Source organism: Dendrobates tinctorius, unplaced genomic scaffold, assembly GCF_039654945.1.
Source record: "Dendrobates tinctorius isolate UK_male_01 unplaced genomic scaffold, ASM3965494v1 ptg000012l, whole genome shotgun sequence".
NCBI lineage: Eukaryota > Metazoa > Chordata > Amphibia > Anura > Dendrobatidae > Dendrobates > Dendrobates tinctorius.
Window position 1 is genome coordinate 21,294,795 of NW_027361680.1, and position 14,337 is coordinate 21,309,131.

Sequence of the window (14,337 nt, forward strand, 5' to 3'; positions counted from 1 at the left end):
CCTGATTTTTGCTATTGGGCTCTATTGAATAGTGAATGTTTTGAATTTTCTCCAAAAGTAAAGTAGTTGCAAACTCATGCTTTTAGAGACTTGTTTGGGCTCATGAGAGGAGTAGAAAAACATCAAAAATTTCAGTCCTGCATGATTCTACCAAGAAATGTGTGTTCATTCAAACCGCTGGTTTTTGATAGTTTGGGCCCTATTGAATAATGAATGTTTTGAATTTTCTCCAAAAGTAAAGTAGTTGCAAACTCATCCTTTTAGAAACTTGTTTGGGCTGTTGAGAGGAGTAAAAAACCATCAAAAATTTCAATCCTGCATGATTTTACCAAGAAATGTGATTCTTCATTCAAAACCTGATTTTTGCTATTGGGCTCTATTGAATAATGAATGTTTTGAATTTTCTCCAAAAGTAAAGTAGTTGCAAACTCATCCTTTTAGAAACTTGTTTGGGCTGTTGAGAGGAGTAAAAAACCATCTAAAATTTCAATCCTGCATGATTTTACCAAGAAATGTGATTCTTCATTCAAAACCTGATTTTTGCTATTGGGCTCTATTGAATAGTGAATGTTTTGAATTTTCTCCAAAAGTAAAGTAGTTGCAAACTCATGCTTTTAGAGACTTGTTTGGGCTCATGAGAGGAGTAGAAAAACATCAAAAATTTCAGTCCTGCATGATTCTACCAAGAAATGTGTGTTCATTGAAACCGCTGGTTTTTGATAGTTTGGGCCCTATTGAATAATGAATGTTTTGAATTTTCTCCAAAAGTAAAGTAGTTGCAAACTCATCCTTTTAGAAACTTGTTTGGGCTGTTGAGAGGAGTAAAAAACCATCAAAAATTTCAATCCTGCATGATTTTACCAAGAAATGTGATTCTTCATTCAAAACCTGATTTTTGCTATTGGGCTCTATTGAATAATGAATGTTTTGAATTTTCTCCAAAAGTAAAGTAGTTGCAAACTCATGCTTTTAGAGACTTGTTTGGGCTCATGAGAGGAGTAGAAAAACATCAAAAATTTCGGTCCTGCATGATTCTACCAAGAAATGTGTGTTCATTGAAACCGCTGGTTTTTGATAGTTTGGGCCCTATTGAATAATGAATGTTTTGAATTTTCTCCAAAAGTAAAGTAGTTGCAAACTCATCCTTTTAGAAACTTGTTTGGGCTGTTGAGAGGAGTAAAAAACCATCAAAAATTTCAATCCTGCATGATTCTACCAAGAAATGTGATTCTTTATTCAAAACCTGATTTTTGCTATTGGGCTCTATTGAATAATGAATGTTTTGAATTTTCTCCAAAAGTAAAGTAGTTGCAAACTCATGCTTTTAGAGACTTGTTTGGGCTCATGAGAGGAGTAGAAAAACATCAAAAATTTCAGTCCTGCATGATTCTACCAAGAAATGTGTGCTCATTGAAACCGCTGGTTTTTGATAGTTTGGGCCCTATTGAATAATGAATGTTTTGAATTTTCTCCAAAAGTAAAGTAGTTGCAAACTCATCCTTTTAGAAACTTGTTTGGGCTGTTGAGAGGAGTAAAAAACCATCAAAAATTTCAATCCTGCATGATTCTACCAAGAAATGTGATTCTTCATTCAAAACCTGATTTTTGCTATTGGGCTCTATTGAATAATGAATGTTTTGAATTTTCTCCAAAAGTAAAGTAGTTGCAAACTCATGCTTTTAGAGACTTGTTTGGGCTCATGAGAGGAGTAGAAAAACATCAAAAATTTCAGTCCTGCATGATTCTACCAAGAAATGTGTGTTCATTGAAACCGCTGGTTTTTGATAGTTTGGGCCCTATTGAATAATGAATGTTTTGAATTTTCTCCAAAAGTAAAGTAGTTGCAAACTCATCCTTTTAGAAACTTGTTTGGGCTGTTGAGAGGAGTAAAAAACCATCAAAAATTTCAATCCTGCATGATTTTACCAAGAAATGTGATTCTTCATTCAAAACCTGATTTTTGCTATTGGGCTCTATTGAATAGTGAATGTTTTGAATTTTCTCCAAAAGTAAAGTAGTTGCAAACTCATGCTTTTAGAGACTTGTTTGGGCTCATGAGAGGAGTAGAAAAACATCAAAAATTTCAGTCCTGCATGATTCTACCAAGAAATGTGTGTTCATTGAAACCGCTGGTTTTTGATAGTTTGGGCCCTATTGAATAATGAATGTTTTGAATTTTCTCCAAAAGTAAAGTAGTTGCAAACTCATCCTTTTAGAAACTTGTTTGGGCTGTTGAGAGGAGTAAAAAACCATCAAAAATTTCAATCCTGCATGATTTTACCAAGAAATGTGATTCTTCATTCAAAACCTGATTTTTGCTATTGGGCTCTATTGAATAATGAATGTTTTGAATTTTCTCCAAAAGTAAAGTAGTTGCAAACTCATGCTTTTAGAGACTTGTTTGGGCTCATGAGAGGAGTAGAAAAACATCAAAAATTTCGGTCCTGCATGATTCTACCAAGAAATGTGTGTTCATTGAAACCGCTGGTTTTTGATAGTTTGGGCCCTATTGAATAATGAATGTTTTGAATTTTCTCCAAAAGTAAAGTAGTTGCAAACTCATCCTTTTAGAAACTTGTTTGGGCTGTTGAGAGGAGTAAAAAACCATCAAAAATTTCAATCCTGCATGATTCTACCAAGAAATGTGATTCTTCATTCAAAACCTGATTTTTGCTATTGGGCTCTATTGAATAATGAATGTTTTGAATTTTCTCCAAAAGTAAAGTAGTTGCAAACTCATGCTTTTAGAGACTTGTTTGGGCTCATGAGAGGAGTAGAAAAACATCAAAAATTTCAGTCCTGCATGATTCTACCAAGAAATGTGTGTTCATTGAAACCGCTGGTTTTTGATAGTTTGGGCCCTATTGAATAATGAATGTTTTGAATTTTCTCCAAAAGTAAAGTAGTTGCAAACTCATCCTTTTAGAAACTTGTTTGGGCTGTTGAGAGGAGTAAAAAACCATCAAAAATTTCAATCCTGCATGATTTTACCAAGAAATGTGATTCTTCATTCAAAACCTGATTTTTGCTATTGGGCTCTATTGAATAGTGAATGTTTTGAATTTTCTCCAAAAGTAAAGTAGTTGCAAACTCATGCTTTTAGAGACTTGTTTGGGCTCATGAGAGGAGTAGAAAAACATCAAAAATTTCAGTCCTGCATGATTCTACCAAGAAATGTGTGTTCATTCAAACCGCTGGTTTTTGATAGTTTGGGCCCTATTGAATAATGAATGTTTTGAATTTTCTCCAAAAGTAAAGTAGTTGCAAACTCATCCTTTTAGAAACTTGTTTGGGCTGTTGAGAGGAGTAAAAAACCATCAAAAATTTCAATCCTGCATGATTTTACCAAGAAATGTGATTCTTCATTCAAAACCTGATTTTTGCTATTGGGCTCTATTGAATAATGAATGTTTTGAATTTTCTCCAAAAGTAAAGTAGTTGCAAACTCATGCTTTTAGAGACTTGTTTGGGCTCATGAGAGGAGTAGAAAAACATCAAAAATGTCGGCCCTGCATGATTCTACCAAGAAATGTGTGTTCATTGAAACCGCTGGTTTTTGATAGTTTGGGCCCTATTGAATAATGAATGTTTTGAATTTTCTCCAAAAGTAAAGTAGTTGCAAACTCATCCTTTTAGAAACTTGTTTGGGCTGTTGAGAGGAGTAAAAAACCATCAAAAATTTCAATCCTGCATGATTCTACCAAGAAATGTGATTCTTCATTCAAAACCTGATTTTTGCTATTGGGCTCTATTGAATAATGAATGTTTTGAATTTTCTCCAAAAGTAAAGCAGTTGCAAACTCATCCTTTTAGAAACTTGTTTGGGCTGTTGAGAGGAGTAAAAAACCATCAATAATTTCAATCCTGCATGATTTTACCAAGAAATGTGATTCTTCATTCAAAACCTGATTTTTGCTATTGGGCTCTATTGAATAGTGAATGTTTTGAATTTTCTCCAAAAGTAAAGTAGTTGCAAACTCATGCTTTTAGAGACTTGTTTGGGCTCATGAGAGGAGTAGAAAAACATCAAAAATTTCAGTCCTGCATGATTCTACCAAGAAATGTGTGTTCATTGAAACCGCTGGTTTTTGATAGTTTGGGCCCTATTGAATAATGAATGTTTTGAATTTTCTCCAAAAGTAAAGTAGTTGCAAACTCATCCTTTTAGAAACTTGTTTGGGCTGTTGAGAGGAGTAAAAAACCATCAAAAATTTCAATCCTGCATGATTTTACCAAGAAATGTGAATCTTCATTCAAAACCTGATTTTTGCTATTGGGCTCTATTGAATAATGAATGTTTTGAATTTTCTCCAAAAGTAAAGTAGTTGCAAACTCATGCTTTTAGAGACTTGTTTGGGCTCATGAGAGGAGTAGAAAAACATCAAAAATTTCAGTCCTGCATGAATCTACCAAGAAATGTGATTCTTCATTCAAAACGCTGGTTTTTGCTATTGGGCTCTATTGAATAATGAATGTTTTGAATTTTCTCCAAAAGTAAAGTAGTTGCAAACTCATGCTTTTAGAGACTTGTTTGGGCTCATGAGAGGAGTAGAAAAACATCAAAAATTTCAGTCCTGCATGATTCTACCAAGAAATGTGTGTTCATTGAAACCGCTGGTTTTTGATAGTTTGGGCCCTATTGAATAATGAATGTTTTGAATTTTCTCCAAAAGTAAAGTAGTTGCAAACTCATCCTTTTAGAAACTTGTTTGGGCTGTTGAGAGGAGTAAAAAACCATCAAAAATTTCAATCCTGCATGATTTTACCAAGAAATGTGATTCTTCATTCAAAACCTGATTTTTGCTATTGGGCTCTATTGAATAATGAATGTTTTGAATTTTCTCCAAAAGTAAAGTAGTTGCAAACTCATGCTTTTAGAGACTTGTTTGGGCTCATGAGAGGAGTAGAAAAACATCAAAAATTTCAGTCCTGCATGATTCTACCAAGAAATGTGATTCTTCATTCAAAACGCTGGTTTTTGCTATTGGGCTCTATTGAATAATGAATGTTTTGAATTTTCTCCAAAAGTAAAGTAGTTGCAAACTCATGCTTTTAGAGACTTGTTTGGGCTCATGAGAGGAGTAGAAAAACATCAAAAATTTCAGTCCTGCATGATTCTACCAAGAAATGTGTGTTCATTGAAACCGCTGGTTTTTGATAGTTTGGGCCCTATTGAATAATGAATGTTTTGAATTTTCTCCAAAAGTAAAGTAGTTGCAAACTCATCCTTTTAGAAACTTGTTTGGGCTGTTGAGAGGAGTAAAAAACCATCAAAAATTTCAATCCTGCATGATTTTACCAAGAAATGTGATTCTTCATTCAAAACCTGATTTTTGCTATTGGGCTCTATTGAATAATGAATGTTTTGAATTTTCTCCAAAAGTAAAGTAGTTGCAAACTCATGCTTTTAGAGACTTGTTTGGGCTCATGAGAGGAGTAGAAAAACATCAAAAATTTCAGTCCTGCATGATTCTACCAAGAAATGTGTGTTCATTGAAACCGCTGGTTTTTGATAGTTTGGGCCCTATTGAATAATGAATGTTTTGAATTTTCTCCAAAAGTAAAGTAGTTGCAAACTCATCCTTTTAGAAACTTGTTTGGGCTGTTGAGAGGAGTAAAAAACCATCTAAAATTTCAATCCTGCATGATTTTACCAAGAAATGTGATTCTTCATTCAAAACCTGATTTTTGCTATTGGGCTCTATTGAATAGTGAATGTTTTGAATTTTCTCCAAAAGTAAAGTAGTTGCAAACTCATGCTTTTAGAGACTTGTTTGGGCTCATGAGAGGAGTAGAAAAACATCAAAAATTTCAGTCCTGCATGATTCTACCAAGAAATGTGTGTTCATTGAAACCGCTGGTTTTTGATAGTTTGGGCCCTATTGAATAATGAATGTTTTGAATTTTCTCCAAAAGTAAAGTAGTTGCAAACTCATCCTTTTAGAAACTTGTTTGGGCTGTTGAGAGGAGTAAAAAACCATCAAAAATTTCAATCCTGCATGATTTTACCAAGAAATGTGATTCTTCATTCAAAACCTGATTTTTGCTATTGGGCTCTATTGAATAATGAATGTTTTGAATTTTCTCCAAAAGTAAAGTAGTTGCAAACTCATGCTTTTAGAGACTTGTTTGGGCTCATGAGAGGAGTAGAAAAACATCAAAAATTTCGGTCCTGCATGATTCTACCAAGAAATGTGTGTTCATTGAAACCGCTGGTTTTTGATAGTTTGGGCCCTATTGAATAATGAATGTTTTGAATTTTCTCCAAAAGTAAAGTAGTTGCAAACTCATCCTTTTAGAAACTTGTTTGGGCTGTTGAGAGGAGTAAAAAACCATCAAAAATTTCAATCCTGCATGATTCTACCAAGAAATGTGATTCTTCATTCAAAACCTGATTTTTGCTATTGGGCTCTATTGAATAATGAATGTTTTGAATTTTCTCCAAAAGTAAAGTAGTTGCAAACTCATGCTTTTAGAGACTTGTTTGGGCTCATGAGAGGAGTAGAAAAACATCAAAAATTTCAGTCCTGCATGATTCTACCAAGAAATGTGTGCTCATTGAAACCGCTGGTTTTTGATAGTTTGGGCCCTATTGAATAATGAATGTTTTGAATTTTCTCCAAAAGTAAAGTAGTTGCAAACTCATCCTTTTAGAAACTTGTTTGGGCTGTTGAGAGGAGTAAAAAACCATCAAAAATTTCAATCCTGCATGATTCTACCAAGAAATGTGATTCTTCATTCAAAACCTGATTTTTGCTATTGGGCTCTATTGAATAATGAATGTTTTGAATTTTCTCCAAAAGTAAAGTAGTTGCAAACTCATGCTTTTAGAGACTTGTTTGGGCTCATGAGAGGAGTAGAAAAACATCAAAAATTTCAGTCCTGCATGATTCTACCAAGAAATGTGTGTTCATTGAAACCGCTGGTTTTTGATAGTTTGGGCCCTATTGAATAATGAATGTTTTGAATTTTCTCCAAAAGTAAAGTAGTTGCAAACTCATCCTTTTAGAAACTTGTTTGGGCTGTTGAGAGGAGTAAAAAACCATCAAAAATTTCAATCCTGCATGATTTTACCAAGAAATGTGATTCTTCATTCAAAACCTGATTTTTGCTATTGGGCTCTATTGAATAGTGAATGTTTTGAATTTTCTCCAAAAGTAAAGTAGTTGCAAACTCATGCTTTTAGAGACTTGTTTGGGCTCATGAGAGGAGTAGAAAAACATCAAAAATTTCAGTCCTGCATGATTCTACCAAGAAATGTGTGTTCATTGAAACCGCTGGTTTTTGATAGTTTGGGCCCTATTGAATAATGAATGTTTTGAATTTTCTCCAAAAGTAAAGTAGTTGCAAACTCATCCTTTTAGAAACTTGTTTGGGCTGTTGAGAGGAGTAAAAAACCATCAAAAATTTCAATCCTGCATGATTTTACCAAGAAATGTGATTCTTCATTCAAAACCTGATTTTTGCTATTGGGCTCTATTGAATAATGAATGTTTTGAATTTTCTCCAAAAGTAAAGTAGTTGCAAACTCATGCTTTTAGAGACTTGTTTGGGCTCATGAGAGGAGTAGAAAAACATCAAAAATTTCGGTCCTGCATGATTCTACCAAGAAATGTGTGTTCATTGAAACCGCTGGTTTTTGATAGTTTGGGCCCTATTGAATAATGAATGTTTTGAATTTTCTCCAAAAGTAAAGTAGTTGCAAACTCATCCTTTTAGAAACTTGTTTGGGCTGTTGAGAGGAGTAAAAAACCATCAAAAATTTCAATCCTGCATGATTCTACCAAGAAATGTGATTCTTCATTCAAAACCTGATTTTTGCTATTGGGCTCTATTGAATAATGAATGTTTTGAATTTTCTCCAAAAGTAAAGTAGTTGCAAACTCATGCTTTTAGAGACTTGTTTGGGCTCATGAGAGGAGTAGAAAAACATCAAAAATTTCAGTCCTGCATGATTCTACCAAGAAATGTGTGTTCATTGAAACCGCTGGTTTTTGATAGTTTGGGCCCTATTGAATAATGAATGTTTTGAATTTTCTCCAAAAGTAAAGTAGTTGCAAACTCATCCTTTTAGAAACTTGTTTGGGCTGTTGAGAGGAGTAAAAAACCATCAAAAATTTCAATCCTGCATGATTTTACCAAGAAATGTGATTCTTCATTCAAAACCTGATTTTTGCTATTGGGCTCTATTGAATAGTGAATGTTTTGAATTTTCTCCAAAAGTAAAGTAGTTGCAAACTCATGCTTTTAGAGACTTGTTTGGGCTCATGAGAGGAGTAGAAAAACATCAAAAATTTCAGTCCTGCATGATTCTACCAAGAAATGTGTGTTCATTCAAACCGCTGGTTTTTGATAGTTTGGGCCCTATTGAATAATGAATGTTTTGAATTTTCTCCAAAAGTAAAGTAGTTGCAAACTCATCCTTTTAGAAACTTGTTTGGGCTGTTGAGAGGAGTAAAAAACCATCAAAAATTTCAATCCTGCATGATTTTACCAAGAAATGTGATTCTTCATTCAAAACCTGATTTTTGCTATTGGGCTCTATTGAATAATGAATGTTTTGAATTTTCTCCAAAAGTAAAGTAGTTGCAAACTCATGCTTTTAGAGACTTGTTTGGGCTCATGAGAGGAGTAGAAAAACATCAAAAATGTCGGCCCTGCATGATTCTACCAAGAAATGTGTGTTCATTGAAACCGCTGGTTTTTGATAGTTTGGGCCCTATTGAATAATGAATGTTTTGAATTTTCTCCAAAAGTAAAGTAGTTGCAAACTCATCCTTTTAGAAACTTGTTTGGGCTGTTGAGAGGAGTAAAAAACCATCAAAAATTTCAATCCTGCATGATTCTACCAAGAAATGTGATTCTTCATTCAAAACCTGATTTTTGCTATTGGGCTCTATTGAATAATGAATGTTTTGAATTTTCTCCAAAAGTAAAGTAGTTGCAAACTCATGCTTTTAGAGACTTGTTTGGGCTCATGAGAGGAGTAGAAAAACATCAAAAATTTCAGTCCTGCATGATTCTACCAAGAAATGTGTGCTCATTGAAACCGCTGGTTTTTGATAGTTTGGGCCCTATTGAATAATGAATGTTTTGAATTTTCTCCAAAAGTAAAGTAGTTGCAAACTCATCCTTTTAGAAACTTGTTTGGGCTGTTGAGAGGAGTAAAAAACCATCAAAAATTTCAATCCTGCATGATTCTACCAAGAAATGTGATTCTTCATTCAAAACCTGATTTTTGCTATTGGGCTCTATTGAATAATGAATGTTTTGAATTTTCTCCAAAAGTAAAGCAGTTGCAAACTCATCCTTTTAGAAACTTGTTTGGGCTGTTGAGAGGAGTAAAAAACCATCAAAAATTTCAATCCTGCATGATTTTACCAAGAAATGTGATTCTTCATTCAAAACCTGATTTTTGCTATTGGGCTCTATTGAATAGTGAATGTTTTGAATTTTCTCCAAAAGTAAAGTAGTTGCAAACTCATGCTTTTAGAGACTTGTTTGGGCTCATGAGAGGAGTAGAAAAACATCAAAAATTTCAGTCCTGCATGATTCTACCAAGAAATGTGTGTTCATTGAAACCGCTGGTTTTTGATAGTTTGGGCCCTATTGAATAATGAATGTTTTGAATTTTCTCCAAAAGTAAAGTAGTTGCAAACTCATCCTTTTAGAAACTTGTTTGGGCTGTTGAGAGGAGTAAAAAACCATCAAAAATTTCAATCCTGCATGATTTTACCAAGTAATGTGATTCTTCATTCAAAACCTGATTTTTGCTATTGGGCTCTATTGAATAATGAATGTTTTGAATTTTCTCCAAAAGTAAAGTAGTTGCAAACTCATGCCTTTAGAGACTTGTTTGGGCTCATGAGAGGAGTAGAAAAACATCAAAAATTTCGGTCCTGCATGATTCTACCAAGAAATGTGTGTTCATTGAAACCGCTGGTTTTTGATAGTTTGGGCCCTATTGAATAATGAATGTTTTGAATTTTCTCCAAAAGTAAAGTAGTTGCAAACTCATCCTTTTAGAAACTTGTTTGGGCTGTTGAGAGGAGTAAAAAACCATCAAAAATTTCAATCCTGCATGATTCTACCAAGAAATGTGATTCTTCATTCAAAACCTGATTTTTGCTATTGGGCTCTATTGAATAATGAATGTTTTGAATTTTCTCCAAAAGTAAAGTAGTTGCAAACTCATGCTTTTAGAGACTTGTTTGGGCTCATGAGAGGAGTAGAAAAACATCAAAAATTTCAGTCCTGCATGATTCTACCAAGAAATGTGTGCTCATTGAAACCGCTGGTTTTTGATAGTTTGGGCCCTATTGAATAATGAATGTTTTGAATTTTCTCCAAAAGTAAAGTAGTTGCAAACTCATCCTTTTAGAAACTTGTTTGGGCTGTTGAGAGGAGTAAAAAACCATCAAAAATTTCAATCCTGCATGATTCTACCAAGAAATGTGATTCTTCATTCAAAACCTGATTTTTGCTATTGGGCTCTATTGAATAATGAATGTTTTGAATTTTCTCCAAAAGTAAAGTAGTTGCAAACTCATGCTTTTAGAGACTTGTTTGGGCTCATGAGAGGAGTAGAAAAACATCAAAAATTTCAGTCCTGCATGATTCTACCAAGAAATGTGTGTTCATTGAAACCGCTGGTTTTTGATAGTTTGGGCCCTATTGAATAATGAATGTTTTGAATTTTCTCCAAAAGTAAAGTAGTTGCAAACTCATCCTTTTAGAAACTTGTTTGGGCTGTTGAGAGGAGTAAAAAACCATCAAAAATTTCAATCCTGCATGATTTTACCAAGAAATGTGATTCTTCATTCAAAACCTGATTTTTGCTATTGGGCTCTATTGAATAGTGAATGTTTTGAATTTTCTCCAAAAGTAAAGTAGTTGCAAACTCATGCTTTTAGAGACTTGTTTGGGCTCATGAGAGGAGTAGAAAAACATCAAAAATTTCAGTCCTGCATGATTCTACCAAGAAATGTGTGTTCATTGAAACCGCTGGTTTTTGATAGTTTGGGCCCTATTGAATAATGAATGTTTTGAATTTTCTCCAAAAGTAAAGTAGTTGCAAACTCATCCTTTTAGAAACTTGTTTGGGCTGTTGAGAGGAGTAAAAAACCATCAAAAATTTCAATCCTGCATGATTTTACCAAGAAATGTGATTCTTCATTCAAAACCTGATTTTTGCTATTGGGCTCTATTGAATAATGAATGTTTTGAATTTTCTCCAAAAGTAAAGTAGTTGCAAACTCATGCTTTTAGAGACTTGTTTGGGCTCATGAGAGGAGTAGAAAAACATCAAAAATTTCAGTCCTGCATGATTCTACCAAGAAATGTGTGTTCATTGAAACCGCTGGTTTTTGATAGTTTGGGCCCTATTGAATAATGAATGTTTTGAATTTTCTCCAAAAGTAAAGTAGTTGCAAACTCATCCTTTTAGAAACTTGTTTGGGCTGTTGAGAGGAGTAAAAAACCATCAAAAATTTCAATCCTGCATGATTTTACCAAGAAATGTGATTCTTCATTCAAAACCTGATTTTTGCTATTGGGCTCTATTGAATAGTGAATGTTTTGAATTTTCTCCAAAAGTAAAGTAGTTGCAAACTCATGCTTTTAGAGACTTGTTTGGGCTCATGAGAGGAGTAGAAAAACATCAAAAATTTCAGTCCTGCATGATTCTACCAAGAAATGTGTGTTCATTGAAACCGCTGGTTTTTGATAGTTTGGGCCCTATTGAATAATGAATGTTTTGAATTTTCTCCAAAAGTAAAGTAGTTGCAAACTCATCCTTTTAGAAACTTGTTTGGGCTGTTGAGAGGAGTAAAAAACCATCAAAAATTTCAATCCTGCATGATTTTACCAAGAAATGTGATTCTTCATTCAAAACCTGATTTTTGCTATTGGGCTCTATTGAATAATGAATGTTTTGAATTTTCTCCAAAAGTAAAGTAGTTGCAAACTCATGCTTTTAGAGACTTGTTTGGGCTCATGAGAGGAGTAGAAAAACATCAAAAATTTCGGTCCTGCATGATTCTACCAAGAAATGTGTGTTCATTGAAACCGCTGGTTTTTGATAGTTTGGGCCCTATTGAATAATGAATGTTTTGAATTTTCTCCAAAAGTAAAGTAGTTGCAAACTCATCCTTTTAGAAACTTGTTTGGGCTGTTGAGAGGAGTAAAAAACCATCAAAAATTTCAATCCTGCATGATTCTACCAAGAAATGTGATTCTTCATTCAAAACCTGATTTTTGCTATTGGGCTCTATTGAATAATGAATGTTTTGAATTTTCTCCAAAAGTAAAGTAGTTGCAAACTCATGCTTTTAGAGACTTGTTTGGGCTCATGAGAGGAGTAGAAAAACATCAAAAATTTCAGTCCTGCATGATTCTACCAAGAAATGTGTGCTCATTGAAACCGCTGGTTTTTGATAGTTTGGGCCCTATTGAATAATGAATGTTTTGAATTTTCTCCAAAAGTAAAGTAGTTGCAAACTCATCCTTTTAGAAACTTGTTTGGGCTGTTGAGAGGAGTAAAAAACCATCAAAAATTTCAATCCTGCATGATTCTACCAAGAAATGTGATTCTTCATTCAAAACCTGATTTTTGCTATTGGGCTCTATTGAATAATGAATGTTTTGAATTTTCTCCAAAAGTAAAGTAGTTGCAAACTCATGCTTTTAGAGACTTGTTTGGGCTCATGAGAGGAGTAGGAAAACATCAAAAATTTCAGTCCTGCATGATTCTACCAAGAAATGTGTGTTCATTGAAACCGCTGGTTTTTGATAGTTTGGGCCCTATTGAATAATGAATGTTTTGAATTTTCTCCAAAAGTAAAGTAGTTGCAAACTCATCCTTTTAGAAACTTGTTTGGGCTGTTGAGAGGAGTAAAAAACCATCAAAAATTTCAATCCTGCATGATTTTACCAAGAAATGTGATTCTTCATTCAAAACCTGATTTTTGCTATTGGGCTCTATTGAATAGTGAATGTTTTGAATTTTCTCCAAAAGTAAAGTAGTTGCAAACTCATGCTTTTAGAGACTTGTTTGGGCTCATGAGAGGAGTAGAAAAACATCAAAAATTTCAGTCCTGCATGATTCTACCAAGAGATGTGTGTTCATTCAAACCGCTGGTTTTTGATAGTTTGGGCCCTATTGAATAATGAATGTTTTGAATTTTCTCCAAAAGTAAAGTAGTTGCAAACTCATCCTTTTAGAAACTTGTTTGGGCTGTTGAGAGGACTAAAAAACCATCAAAAATTTCAATCCTGCATGATTCTACCAAGAAATGTGATTCTTCATTCAAAACGCTGGTTTTTGCTATTGGGCCCTATTGAATAATGAATGTTTTGAATTTTCTCCAAAAGTAAAGTAGTTGCAAACTCATCCTTTTAGAAACTTGTTTGGGCTGTTGAGAGGAGTAAAAAACCATCAAAAATTTCAATCCTGCATGATTCTACCAAGAAATGTGATTCTTCATTCAAAACCTGATTTTTGCTATTGGGCTCTATTGAATAATGAATGTTTTGAATTTTCTCCAAAAGTAAAGTAGTTGCAAACTCATGCTTTTAGAGACTTGTTTGGGCTCATGAGAGGAGTAGGAAAACATCAAAAATTTCAGTCCTGCATGATTCTACCAAGAAATGTGTGTTCATTGAAACCGCTGGTTTTTGATAGTTTGGGCCCTATTGAATAATGAATGTTTTGAATTTTCTCCAAAAGTAAAGTAGTTGCAAACTCATCCTTTTAGAAACTTGTTTGGGCTGTTGAGAGGAGTAAAAAACCATCAAAAATTTCAATCCTGCATGATTTTACCAAGAAATGTGATTCTTCATTCAAAACCTGATTTTTGCTATTGGGCTCTATTGAATAGTGAATGTTTTGAATTTTCTCCAAAAGTAAAGTAGTTGCAAACTCATGCTTTTAGAGACTTGTTTGGGCTCATGAGAGGAGTAGAAAAACATCAAAAATTTCAGTCCTGCATGATTCTACCAAGAAATGTGTGTTCATTGAAACCGCTGGTTTTTGATAGTTTGGGCCCTATTGAATAATGAATGTTTTGAATTTTCTCCAAAAGTAAAGTAGTTGCAAACTCATCCTTTTAGAAACTTGTTTGGGCTGTTGAGAGGAGTAAAAAACCATCAAAAATTTCAATCCTGCATGATTTTACCAAGAAATGTGATTCTTCATTCAAAACCTGATTTTTGCTATTGGGCTCTATTGAATAATGAATGTTTTGAATTTTCTCCAAAAGTAAAGTAGTTGCAAACTCATGCTTTTAGAGACTTGTTTGGGCTCATGAGAGGAGTAGAAAAACATCAAAAATTTCGGTC